This window comes from Orcinus orca, chromosome 5 (genome assembly GCF_937001465.1).
Source record: "Orcinus orca chromosome 5, mOrcOrc1.1, whole genome shotgun sequence".
Taxonomy (NCBI): Eukaryota; Metazoa; Chordata; class Mammalia; order Artiodactyla; family Delphinidae; genus Orcinus; species Orcinus orca.
In genome coordinates this window covers 4,781,271-4,795,343 of record NC_064563.1, presented here as the reverse complement: position 1 = coordinate 4,795,343, position 14,073 = coordinate 4,781,271, and the positions used below count along the sequence as shown (strand labels likewise).

At 45.8% G+C, this 14,073-nt stretch overlaps 1 protein-coding gene across 10 annotated transcripts in view; it reads right to left on the bottom strand.

Annotated features, from left to right (window-relative positions):
- THRB (thyroid hormone receptor beta) overlaps positions 1-14,073 on the bottom strand; it is a 392,184-nt gene that overhangs the window by 92,691 nt on the left and 285,420 nt on the right. The gene's annotated exons all lie outside the window — the stretch shown is intronic.

Sequence of the window (14,073 nt, the reverse complement as noted above, 5' to 3'; positions counted from 1 at the left end):
GTGCAGAGCTAACTGGAGTCGAGATGGATAGACTTTCATGGTTTGGAGACACACGATGTCCTCATTGTTTACCTGCTCCCTCTCCCCTCCAGCCTTTTCCGCATTTAAAAGGAAAAGATAAAAGCAAACAAAGAGAAGTAAAACAGAGCTTCATGGAAAGAATGAAGCAGGTAAAAAACAGGCAGGCTTTCCAACAAACCAATAGAAAGCTCCTCTGTCCTTTTGAGAAATCATCAAAAGCAATAAAACAAGGGCTGGGAATCAAGAAGGACCAAAGGGGAGGGGCTCCTCCGGGGTCTCAGGAGAGAATCTCAGCCAGAAGACGAGGCCTCCGAGTCCCCGGGATGCGGACACTGAAACCTCCCCTCCCTTGGGGACCTTGCAGGCTCTTCCTGACCTGTCAGCAAGCAGGAGGGACTTGCTGCTCTCAGGGACCCACTCGGCACCTCTAAATATCCTCCTTCCCTGTTGTAAAGGCTGCTTTGGGACGTAAAGGCCACCAGCCTTCAAGGGATGCTCTCTGCTTTCACGTTTCTGTTTACTCTTTCTGGAACGGAACACAGATTTTTTGGTAGCTCATCTCATTATGTTTCAAGCCCTTGTACCTTAACCATGCCTCATGGAATCATCACCCTGTCAATTCAGTCCCAAACAACAGGAAAACCTTCTCCACGGGACCTCTTCATCTCTCAGATGCATCGTTAGTCGCTGATGTATGCTGCTTAGAATTTCTAGGGACAAACGTGTCTTCCTGGCTTAGATGCGGAGAGCCAAAAAGAAATTAAAAGTCCTATCAAATTTGCAGTGTGAGGGCTTCCCTGGTGGCGCAGTGGTTGGGAGTCCGCCTGCCGATGCGGGGGACACGGGTTCGTGCCCCGGTCCGGGAGGATCCCACATGCCGCGGAGCAGCTGCGCCCGTGAACCATGGCCGCTGAGCCTGCACGTCCGGAGCCTGTGCTCCGCAACGGGAGAGGCCACAACAGTGAGAGGCCTGCGTACCACACACACAAAAAAATTGCAGTGTGTGCAGAGGAGGGTGGCGAGGGGAGGCCAGAGCACTCAGGTGTGTTGAGTGCCCACCAGGGACAATGACTGTATGCATATTACTCTGTGCCTTTTTTATTTTTTTTGACCTCTGCTGTTTCCCTGGGGACCACAGAACTTGTCACACAGGAGCACCCCCATAAATGTTGACTGATTTACTTAGATTCTCACTGCAGTGCTAGGATGCTTTCTGCCCCCATTGGACAAGAAGAAAATTAAGACTCCACGAGCTTAAGCGACTTGCTCAAATTCACAGGGTTAATAAGTGGCCAAGGGGGGATTTGGCCCCAAGGACACATGACTCCAATGTTCTTTTCACTATACCACACCAACTCCAGAAGCAACTAGAACAGGTGGGCAAAACAGAGCATTGTAGCCCTGTCTAAAGAGGCTGACAGTACCAGGAGGAGGTGCAGAGGACTGTCACAACTTTTTGAACACAAAGATGACTTTAATATAAAGACCAAGTCCTTGCTGAGCTCACTCATTTCCAGAATATTCTCATGCATTTGTACAGCCCTTTGTGACACAGACTCATATCAGAACCTGTGTCTCCCTGCTTCTTGGCCACACAGCTGGACTGCACTTCCCAGCCATCCTTGCAGTTGAGAATGAAAGCATTGGCCACCACCTCCAGGCCCCTCCTATAAAGCATCTCCACGCATCTTTTCATTTTCTTTCCTCCCTTCTCCTGTTGAATGGAGAGAATTCTGAAGTCCCAGAGGTGAGTGGGGATGGAGGAAGGAAGGAACCTGGGTTCCCAAAGGACCACAGGAACATTACCCACCAAGCAAGAACACGTGGCTTTGGATTGAACATGAGTCAGATGTAAAATTCTGTTGTATGAACTCACTGAGATTTTAGGGTTCATCTTGCTAAAGCCGAGAGCACTGTTTTACTAATGGGCCTTTGAGAATTGCAAATAGCTTTCTTATCTATGATATCATTCAATCCTTTACAAATGCAACAAGTCAACTGGAAGCTGAAAGAGTGAGAGGAATCGTCTATGAGAACCATCAAACCATCTGTGTGGCCAGAAGCACATTCCTTTAAGTTCAGGGGCTTAGTTTCTCCACCTGTGATTTCAGGGTGTTGGGTCAGATGGTCTCTGAGATTTCTTCTAATTCTAAACCTCTATAAGTCTTTTTCGATGTCCAAAAATGTGCATTGGCGTGTTCAGACACTGATCTCTTGATACCGCGAGCCCCTCCAAGGCAAGGACTACTTCTCAGTTACCTTTATATGCCTAGAATCCAATCTCTTAGATGCTCTAAGGTTAAATTTAATTAGAATTTTCTGTTGGAAAAAACTCAAAGAATTTACGAATGTTCTGATTTATGCCAATGATTTCTTGATCCAATTTGGAGCACAGGATTGAAATGCTTATGAATATTGTCATTATGCATTACCGAGTATGGGTAGGCTATTTTACATTCATTTACGTAGACGTAATCTTTGAAGAATGACTTTATAATAATACTGAAAGGCTTTTTTGATTAAAGGGAGTGCCAGCAGTAATTGGTATTCTGATGCCTTCATTTACAGTTTTATTTAGCTGAGTAATACAGGAGCATAATTCCTGTTTAGAGTTGAGAAAATTGGAGTACAGAACATTCAGAGTTTTCTCATTCAAATGGCCCTTCACTTGAGGTTCATAAAAGTAGTATTGGGCGAACTAGGAACAATTTAAAAAGTTTGAAAAGGCCCAAGGGAAATTATACAACCATAGGAGGCAGCCTGTGCCACCTGCATGAAAAATCTTATGCCTTCTGGTTCTTGAAAAATAAACACATTTTTTCTGTATATCTGTGTCGTATGGGAACATTGGTCATTTCATCCTGCTCATTGAAAATATCAGATTATATACGTTTTTGATGACTAAAAATAGGCAATGAATTCTATTACCCGAAAAACGCAATTTGGCAGGTAAAAGGTTTAAAAGCACAGGGTTTAAGGGAGGTGGGAGGTTAAGGGTTAACAAGAGGGTCCTGGCAGAAAAATGGGAATCACAATTTGACACTGTACAGGTAGAATGAGATCGAAGGAAAGGAAACCAGTGATTTTTTTTTTTTTTTTTTTTTTTTTGCGGTACACGGGCCTCCCACTGCTGTGGCCTCTCCCCTTGCGGAGCACAGGCTCCGGACGCGCAGGCTCAGCGGCCATGGCTCACGGGCCCAGCCGCTCCACAGCATGCGGGATCTTCCCGGACCGGGGCATGAACCCGTGTCCCCTGCATCGGCAGGCGGACTCTCAACCACTGCGCCCAGTGCTTTTTTTTTTAAACTTCTTTTTATTGGCAGCTGCAGGGGGATGTGGGTCCCCCTCCCATTTTCTGCTATCACCTCCCCTTCCTGTGATTACATGTCGCTCCATCCTACCTCCTGGGGCGTGTGGGCATCCAGAAAGATGCTGTGTGCTATGGGCCCTTTGCCTCGGCTGGTATAGGAACTTCGGCCCATGGAAAATGAAGTATTAATAATGCCAGCCAGTGTTTTAAGATGCTTATCTTATTAGGGACTGCAGAAAGGAAGAGATTGTATTAAAAAATTATCTACTTTCTTTTGCATGAATTGTTTGCTTCAAATGTTATGTTTAGATGACTCCATTAAAAATATCTTTCCATAAAATAATAAAGAATAACAAAGGTATTTCTTGGCTCTCACTTGTTAGAAACAGAAAAGGCCTTAGGTGGTACAGAAAGTTCTTTTAAGACATCCTACATAGGAGGCGGAATTTGAATGGGACCCTAAAGAGAAGGCAGGAATTATGGGAGTGAGCGAAGCAAAGCAGGGAAAATGTAAGCTTACCTGCACAACAAACCTTTGAAAACCTACAAACATTCGCTTACATCTGTTTTCTTCCATTGTAGTGCAGTAATGCTATGGGCCATTTCTCACCATTAAATTGACAGTCACTAATGTCGAGTGCCTACCTGTGCCAGGGACTGCCTGAGGAGGGCTCTTCCAGGCTGAGTCTCAGTGGACCCTACCCTGTGTTAGAGGATTTATATCCATCCTCCATCCTCACCACATCCTTTGAGAAAAGTTCAGCATTTTCAGCGTCGGGAGTTTTAAAAGCTCCCTGAGTGAATCAAACGTGCAGTCCAGACTGAGAACCATAGCACCATGGGGCTGTTCCCCAGACAGCTACATTCTCTTGAGGCTTAAAATGGTAGTCATTTAATTTATAGGTTAAAAAAAACCCTCTTGGGGGTGGGGGAGAACTCCTCTCATAACCAAAAGCTGCATACACCTCAAACTACTCACTAAAAAAGCATGGGGTGGCCTTCTGAGCTCAGTGTCCAACTCGATCATTTGCAAGAATTTGCAGGACAGAGAAATAAGTTTCCTCATGGCAGCTCCATTCCTGTAATGAACAATGCTGCCCGTGGAGAGCATCCCTAAAGGACTTTATGATCATGTGATCTGGAGGGGCTCCTACCCTGATGGGCCTTTGAGGTAAATGAGATGCTGCAGTCCACCAGCCAGATGCGGACTGCAGGCGCTGTGGGCTTGTCATTCCTGGGTGAAAGTGACAAGGCACGCTAGGTAATCAACCAGAGCAAAGCATCATGAATTACATCTCAGTTTGTCCCGGTTCACCCTAGATGAACAGGTGATATTTTAGATGTCTTTTGTAGGTACTCAGAGGAAATGCCAGAATGGTAGAAATGTTAGAACGAATGTTAGAAAACAAACATTTGCTTAAACACATCCAATATGAAACAAAACAAAACAAAACGCCACTAGATGAGTGGTTTTTAAGCTTCTGTGTGTATCAGAGTCACCTGGAGAGCTAGTAAGGAACCCAGAAGCCCAGGTCCTTGTCATTCGGTAACACTGTAGGATAGAGCTGGCTTTGCCTTTTTTGTAACCCAAATTTTCAGTGATTCTAATACCCCACCACCCAGTCTGAGAACAACTGCTCTTTTCTCAACACTCAGATGCACATTAGAATCACTTGAGGAGTTAAAAAAAAACAAAGACGCCAGAGGCTCCACTAGACCAGCTCGGCTGGCATCTCGCGGGTGGGGTGCAGGCATTGGTATTCTGAAAGAGCTCCCGAGGGGACCTGGACGGGCAGCCTGGCCTGAGAACCACTGTGTCCGGATGGTGGTTCTCAGACTGGCGTGTGCTTCAGGAGCACCTGGACAGTTTTAAAAGAATACTGAGTCTTGGGTCCACACCTAGAGATTCTGAGTTAGCTGGTCTGGGGTGCCACGGGCACTGGGATTTTACAGAGCTCCCAGGGTGACTGGAATGTGCAGGCAAATCAGAGCAGAACAAGGGTAGGTCCTCCCCCCAAAAGGAAGCCCGCTGAATCCAGCTTCCTTGGAGATTGTTATATACACACTGCTGAGCAAAAAAGACTAAGAGCTTCAGTTAAGAACGTAAGTCCTCAGTAATGTAATGGAAACCCCACTGTTAGCTTATCTTTTGTTCCTCCCATGTCATCTTTAATACCCAAAAGAAAATGGTGGGCAATCAAAAGTTCTGTAAGATTGGACCTCTGGAAAGTTGTACGGTGAGAAAAATGTCTTTTAAAGCGACTCTGTATAGCAGCATTTTAAAGCGATACTTAGAAAGCAATGGTGGGACTTCCCTGGTGGTCAAATGGCTAAGACTCTGCACTTCCACTGCAGGGGGCTCGGGTTCCATCCCTGTTCGGGGAACTAAGATGCCACATGCCACGTGGCATGGCCCCCCCAAAGAGAGAAAGCAATGGTGATGGGAATGTAATAGAAATAAAATTGAAAAGAAAAAAAAAAAAAGAAAAAGAAAACGAGACCTGATCACTATTTAAAATCAGTTTCCGGGCTTCCCTGGTGGCGCAGTGGTTGAGAGTCCGCCTGCCGATGCAGGGGACACGGGTTCGTGCCCCGGTCCGGGAAGATCCCACATGCCGCGGAGTGGCTGGGCCCGTGAGCCATGGCCGCTGAGCCTGCACGTCCGGAGCCTGTGCTCCGCAACGGGAGAGGCCGCAACAGTGAGAGGCCCGCGTACCGCAAAAAAATAAATAAATAAAAAAAATAAAGTCAGTTTCCCATGCTTTGGGAACAGTGTCCAAACACTTAACGGTCCACCTTGGTGACCATGGGCAGGTCACTTCACCGTGCTCGCCTTTGCCTCCTGATGTGTGAAGTGTGAGGGTTAGAGAAAACGTCTCTCAGCTCAGCATCAGCACCATGACGGGATGCACCTGCATCCTACAGGCTGGGGAGCTGGACGTCCACACTAGTTTCCCTTCTACAGCACAGAAAACTCCAGAGCGAGAATGTCATGATGGCCAAGATGTAAAAGAAAAGTCAAGGGAGGTAAAGCACGAGCCCGGGACTGTCAGTTGCGGGTTGGGGACAGGTGGAGGTGGCTCAGAGAAGAAACGCTTGGCTCATTGCAAACGCAATACCATCACATGTTCATCAGGGACTAAATTCCTGTTGGGAAAAATGACTTTCAGTTCTTTTGAAGGACCTTGGGTGAACAGACAGGAAGATCTGTCCTGACATAACAGAACCTGTCAGGTTACGGTCGATATTTGTGACTGTCAGCACAGACCGAATAGGGAGCTGCGGGCAATTCTTGGTTAAAGGGGGCTCAAAAGAGTGGAGATGGTGGATACTGAGGGGTGACGGTGGTGGTGGTGACAGTAGTGATGCTGGTGACAATGGAGGTGGGGAGGGGCAGGGAGTGGGGCCCCGGGTGGGGGTCCAGGAGAGGCCAAATATTGTAAAGGGTGGCTTCTGGGGGGATACAGGGGTTGTTGATAAGGAAATACCTTTCTTTTCTTTCTTTTATACAGCAGGTTCTTATTAGTTCCCTATTTTATACATGTTAGTGTATACATGTCAGTCCCAATCTCCCCATTCATCCCCCCAGCCCCGCTTTCCCCCCTTGGTGTCCATACATTTGTTCTCTACGCCTGTGTCTCTATTTCTGCCCTGCAAAGCGGTTCATCTGCGCCATTTTTCCAGATTCCACATATATACGTTAATGTATGATATTTGTTTTTCTCTTTCGGATTTACTTCACTCTGTATGACAATTTTTTTCTTCACTCTCGTGTTCCCACCTTTCACTCTATAAAGCCCTGTTTTTCCTTTCAAACTTAAAAAAAATTAATTAGTTAATTAATTAATTTATGGCTTCATTGGGTCTTTGTTGCTGCGCGCGGGCTTTCTCTAGTTGCGGCGAGCGGGGGCTACTCTTCGTTGAGGTGCGTGGGCTTATTACTGCGGTGGCTTCTTGTTGCAGAGCACGGGCTCTAGGCACACGGGCTTCAGCAGTTGTGGCACATGGGCTCAGTGGTTGTGACTTGCGGGCTCTAGAGCGCAGGCTCAGTAGTTGTGGTGCACGAGCTTAGTTGCTCCGCGGCATGTGGGATCTTCCCGGACCAGGGCTCGAACCCATGTCCCCTGCATTGGCAGGTGGACCCTTAACCACTGCGCCACCAGGGAAGTCCCAAAAGCCCTGTTTGTTCTTTGTTTTTTTTTTTTTTTTTTTTTTTTGACATGTCACCTTCCTGGCCACCTGGCTGCAGCTCAGATTTGGAAGGTGAAGCTGGTCTAGAAGCAAATGTCTTCGCATCCCCAGGAGTTTTGAGGGAAGATTTTCATGAATCTGGCTGAATTTGGTGAGATATCATGAATTTGGTCTTTGTCCGAAGGCCCCATGTTTTTCAGCAGGAAGTTTCTCTTCCAGGAGAAGTTCAGGAAGTTAACGAGGTGAGGGATGGGAGAGGGACAGAGACAGAGTCCAGAAGTCCAGCTCTTCCTTAGGTAGATGATGTTGCCAGGTCTGGCTTCCTTTACCCATTCGTATTGTAGAAAGTATCACTGTTCCTTCTGTATTTGCTTTCGTGTTAAAGAAAAGGGTGATGTGTTAGCTGCACAGAAATTCTCTTTTCTGTGTGTGTGGTTTTCTTGATTTTCCCCTGTATGGTGGACACTGGAGGAAATCTTGAACTGAGATGCTGGTCTCCTCTCTTCCCCAGACCGGATCCCATTCAGGGACTTTCACTTTTCTAATTTGTGTGCGATGGGGGAAAATGTACAATGATAAGCAATTATGGTTCTCCCTTCCTTTGCTTTCTAAGATGAGTTCCTTAGAAAGGAAGATCTGTTTATTTTGCTGAGTAGAGCCTTACAGGCGGATGCAGACGGGAGAGACAGAGCGACGGGCCACCACCTCCAAGGGGAATGAACAGGTGGAGACGGGGAGGGAGGAGGGAGCGGCAGAGGGCGGGGCTCCTGACAGGAGTGGGCGGGGTCTGCAGCCTCCAGAGCCAGGAGGCGACCTGGGGTTTCTGCAGTTACCTCAGGAGTGATGGGGAGAGACGTCTAGGGAGGAATTTAAAGGTCCTCTGTGTGATTTGTCTGCGGCAGCCTTCCTCTCGCCCTCAAGGCATTTGGGGGAAGCCTGGCCTTTCCTTTCTAGCTGACTTGCAGTGAGATCTTGGTTACTTTGAGAAGTGGCACCATGCAGAGGAGGGAGCAAAGAGGCCCCCATTGCTTCAGGTGGTTAGATACCCAAGAAATAAAAGCCAAGTTCCCTTCTGTGATTGGCTCCACCGACAGTAGAGCTAGCTCTTTGGGCAAGTCGGTATTTTTCTTTCTCCAAAACTATTTGTGGCCACACTGTAATATGCATAGCTGGCTCTATGGAATCCAAGGCCACATTTTATTTTTGGCCACAACTGGGGAAACAGGAATTCGGAACAAAGTGAAATAAGCCTCCAGATGCCTTTTCAGAGTAATTATGCCAGGAGTATATAAATCAACGATCCAAGCTCCTGGTTTCTGGAGCAACGTGGGGAAAGGGAGCAGAGCCACATCTGGCTTCTGTGTTATGTCCCTTGCCAGGTGACCAGTACACAGACCTGGGCGTGGCTTTCCTGACTTTGGCAGGAGGGAAGGAAGGACAGCCAGCACTGTCGGGTTTCCCCTCCCTTCCCCCCCAGGCTAGGGCAAGGGTACCATGGGGGTGTCTGTCGTTGGTGCAGAAAAGGTGTTTGTTGAGACAACCTTCCCTCTTAACCAGTCATCCCTGTGTCTAAGTGAAAAGAACTACGTGTTGGCACAGAAGTGTTAACTCATCCCAAGGACCCACTGAGCCCCTTTCTCAGCTGGCAAACAAAGACAGGAATCCTAAAATGACATCTCCAGAGAGCTCACTATATCTAAATTAAAAATTTCTGTATGTCAAGAATGCCATAGCAACATGTTCACAAGCTTATCTGTAAATGGTACCAAATAAAAATTATATACGTAGAGATAGAGAGAGGGGAAAGAATTAAGCAAATGTGATAAAAGGTCAACATTTGAGGACTTTGGGTACTCTTTGAACTCATCTTGCAACCTTTCTGTTAGTATGGAATTACTTCAAGAGAAGAAAAATTTTTAAAAAGGTCAAATATTGCTATAAGCAAAAAGGAGAGACGTATACTAAAATGGGAAAAAGTTTGTAACATTTATGATAGTGAATTAAATCCTTAATATATGAATCATAAGAAAAAGACTAATAGTACAGTAGAAAAGTTCATTGCACAGGTAAGTTACAAAGAAGACATTTAAGTTGCCAACTGTGTGTGTGTGTGTGTGTGTGTGTGTGTAGTCAAATCTATTATCAATAAGAAAAAGGTAAAGTTTTGAAAAACTTTGATAAAAACTGTGATAAAACTTTGCCTAATTAATTGCCTTTCTCAAAATTAAACTACTACAAAACTCCAAAGTTAGAGGATATGGGATTAAATGGACACTACAGTGCTGATTGGTCCAGTAACCTGGTTACGATTTGGCAACAGAAAAGGCTTTGAAAGATGTTCAGTCCCTTTGACCCAGCATTTTTGTTTTTTTTACTTCGTAGAATTTATCCTGAGGAAAAAATCAGAGAGGTGTCACATTATATACACTGTGGTTCATTATAACATTATTTATGATAGTAGTATATTAAAAGCCTAACACGGGTTTGATGGGTCACTAAGTAGCTGTGAACAGAATCCCATCTTAGAAGAGCATTTTTGATGGGAAATGCTAACAACACGCAAGCCGTTAACATTCATTATCTTTTTTTTTCTGCGGTACGCGGGCCTCTCACTGTTGTGGCCCCTCCCGTTGCGGAGCACAGGCTCCGGACGCGCAGGCTCAGCGGCCATGGCTCACGGGCCCAGCCGCTCCGCGGCATGTGGGATCTTCCCGGACCGGGGCACGAACCCGTGTCCCCTGCATCGGCAGGCGGACTCTCAAGCACTGCGCCACCAGGGAAGCCCAACATTCATTACCTTTGAGTGGCGTCATTATCTGGCTGTGAGCAAGCTCTGGCCTCGTGAGGAGATATTCTCCATAGGTTGTAGAACAAGAGCACAACTGTGGTTCTATCTCTGAAGGAAGGAAGGCAGCAGTCATAAGGAGGGGTTGAAAAGCCTCAGGAACACTAGGAAGGCCACCTTTGAAAATGACGTGGGCTTTACAATAAAACACGAGCTTCCCCAGCTTAGGTGATTTGTTCGACTCTGAAAAACCTATACATTAGGATAGTCCGAAAACACAAAAAAAAACCTTTCTCCAGGGTGCCCTTTTTGTCTACACCCAGCCTTCAATGTATCCATGCCCGACTTTATGAAAACGTGATTTACAAATGTTCACATCTGAGGTGCGACCTAATCTTCAAAGTAGAGGGAGAATTTCTCACTTTCTCCTTTAACTGACAAGGAAGTCAACCTCTAGAGACATTAGGTGGCTTGCTTTGTTATTATCTTGAATACGTAATAAATTGCTTCTACACATAATGAGAAAAATATAAAACCCGCAACGGGCAACTGGACGCTATATATGAACAAGCAAGGAAGTTACGGATGAAGAAAAAAAATACAAGTGGCCAATAGACATGCAAAACAATTTCAACCGCAGGCGTCGTGAGAAATGTAAATTTCATCATGCTTAAGAAATCAGGACAAGGGGCTTTGATACAAAGCATCTAAATCAGATTCTTCTATATTGTTCAGAGTGGGGCGCGTGCCCCCATCGACTGCCTTTTCTGTGGCCTCCGACCTCCCACCTATACAAGACGTTGGGAAGGATAAAGAGCCCTCCCCGTCACGACCTCCTACCACCAACGACAAATTTGCTTTCTTTCCTTTTTGAAAAAAGGAATGAAAATGAGTCATTTGTAGAGATGTGGATGGGCCTAGAGCCTGTCATACAGGGTGAAGTAAGTCAGAAAGAGAAAAACAAATACCGTATATTAACGCATATATGTGGAATCTAGAAAACTGGTACCGGTGAACCAATTTGCAGGGCAGGAATAGAGACGCAGATGTAGAAAAGGGACGTGTGGACACAGGGAGGGCCGGGGGTGGTGGGATGAATTGGGAGATTAGGATTAGACATATGTACACTACCATGTGTGAAACAGATAGCTAGTGGGAACCTGCTGTATAGCACAGGGAGATCAGCTCGGTGCTCTGTGGGTGGGCCGGGGGGAGGGGAAGGGAGGAAGATCCAAGAGGGAGGGGATATATGTATACAAACAGTTGATTCGCTTCGTTGTACAGCAGAAACTAACACAACATTGTAAAAGAACTATACCGCCATTTTAAAAAATGAAGAAACAAACACACACACGAAACAAGCACGCGAACAACCTGAGGATCCCACAGTGAAAACACTGGGACACCTACAGAACGCTCCGGTCTTCCCATCATGCAGACACTCCTCCCCTGGCCCCTGGGACACACTGAATATAATGCCTTGAGCGAGAAAAAGGAGAAGGCAAAGGTCGTGGTTGGGAAGTTAGATGAACAAGCAGGTCACAGAGAAGAGGCGCAGGTCACACTGCTGAGTGAGGTCTATGTTATTTACACGGCAGGCTCATCACGGGGGTGACTTTATGTCACATCCTAACTCCCTAGAACCAGGTGAGGGGTAATGTAATAGAGCCCTGTTTCTGCCTCTCCAGGCACAATTTAGAGGGGTCCGAATTCTTAGTTCCCTTTTCAGTCAAGGCTAAAAGCCTCTCATTTGGGTATTTAAAATTTTAGGTATTCATATCTTAGAACAAACTCCCCTATGCGACGAATCATGATTTTCTGCAAAGTGGAGCTCATTATAATGACATAAATGTTAGCAGAGTCCCCCAAAGATTCCCTAGGAAGCCGTGCTTAATCCCAACCAATAAAATACGGTATCAAGGCACTTCCTTCCTTTCCTCTAAGAATCAGTATTTTCGGTGAGCGATTTCATACAATCCTAATGTCAAATTAGGTTAAGGTAGAGCAACGAGAACATTTTAGCAGGACTTGACTCCACTGCAGTGGATATTAAATAGCCCCAGAAAATAAACCATTCTCCATTTGAGTTAATGCAAAATACAGAAATTTCATAAGTGGCTGAAGGCGTTGTTTTAATCTGAAAATGCTTGTCTGCTGGGTTTTGGCAAAACACATTCAATGTTCTTACTCCTGTTCATTTAAAAATTGGTTTTCTTTTCATAAAGGTTAATTGATTTCCTGTATTGCATAACAGTAATAGTACCCATTATGTGTTTCAAAAAGAAAATATGCATATTTGCATATTATGTGTTTCAAAAAGAAAATATGCATATTTGCCCTTTAAGTTATGCTTTTAAAGCAAGCACGTAGTTCTGATGACTTACAGCTTTATTATGGGCTCCTTTTAGGTTTCTTAAAATAAACATGCAGCTTGAGACCACAGGAAAAGACAGAGGGAAAAGGACACTGTTTTATTTCATCCACAAACAAGGGAGTCTAAAGCAATGATTTTCTCAGCTGAGCCCATTAACATAGACTGAGCATATGCATGTGTGGAGTAGGTTTCTTTTGAAAATAGAATTGCTGTTAGTTTCTATGCTATGAAGCAAATGCTGGGAAGCAAAAGCATCCTCCTACACGGGGAGGTGGGGCAGCTGGTTCCAGCCCAGCCCACAGGGAAAGCATCCCGCATCCGCAGATGGGCTGAAAGCTGGCTTAATACAGAACCGTCTTAGAGTGAGCCTGGATTTCTAGCTCTGTCCTGGAGATGAGCTGATTTGGCCTGGGGATTCTGCTCAACAATAAGACTATCCTGACCCCTAGCATAAGAGTCAGCAAACTACAGTCTTCGGGCCAAAGCTGGCCTGCTGCCTGTTTTGTAAATAAAGTTTTATTGAGATACAGCCACGCCTATTTGTTTATGTATGGTCCATGGCTTTCCGAGCTACAATGGTCAAGTTGGCAGTGACACAGAAATGGGGGAGGGTGTGTTTTGGTGCCTGTTACTGAGAAATAAGATGGGAAGATAAGATGGGATTCCGAGGCTATCCTACGGGTGTGAATCATTCCAGTTTGTTCAGGTGCTCTATCTTTTTGCTGCACCAGGAACTCGAGTACCAATGGGTCGAGAGACAGGGCAGTGATTCTGGGAGATGTAAGGTTATGGTCATTACGTTAAGGCTTGTAAACTTGCAGAAGGCTGAGGTCTATGGGTACCTGCCCTGCTGCCATGGTAACCAAACGACAGTCCTAGGCTTGGGGTTGGGCTGGAAGGTGTGGTTATAAACTGAGAGCCCACGGTTGATTCTAGTCAGAAGACGTATTTTGACTGGCCCATGAATCCTTGATAGTTTTATATGTTAATTGCTTGCATTTAGAAATGGGGATATTTTGGGGAATTCCCTGGCAGTCCAGTGGTTAGGACTCTGTGCTTCCACTGCAGAGGGCAAGGGGTTGATCCCTAGTCAGGGAACTAAGATCCCGCATGCCATGCAGCGTGGCCAAAAAAACCCCTCCAAAAAAACCCAAATAGAAATGGGGATATTTCATCCCAAATCTGGCTTCCAGCTTCTCTTGAAAATTTGAAATCTCTGGACACACTGGGTTCCCTCCCTGCTTGTTGCCTGGTTCTCCTGTCTGGTTTGTTTTTCCTGACAGCCAGCTGTTTGGGGCATGGGTGTTATCTATCTGGCCCCTGGGGCCTGTGAGTTTGTAACCCCAGCTCTGTGCGGTGAACAGAGAATCCGTGCTATTGCAACCTTCTGTT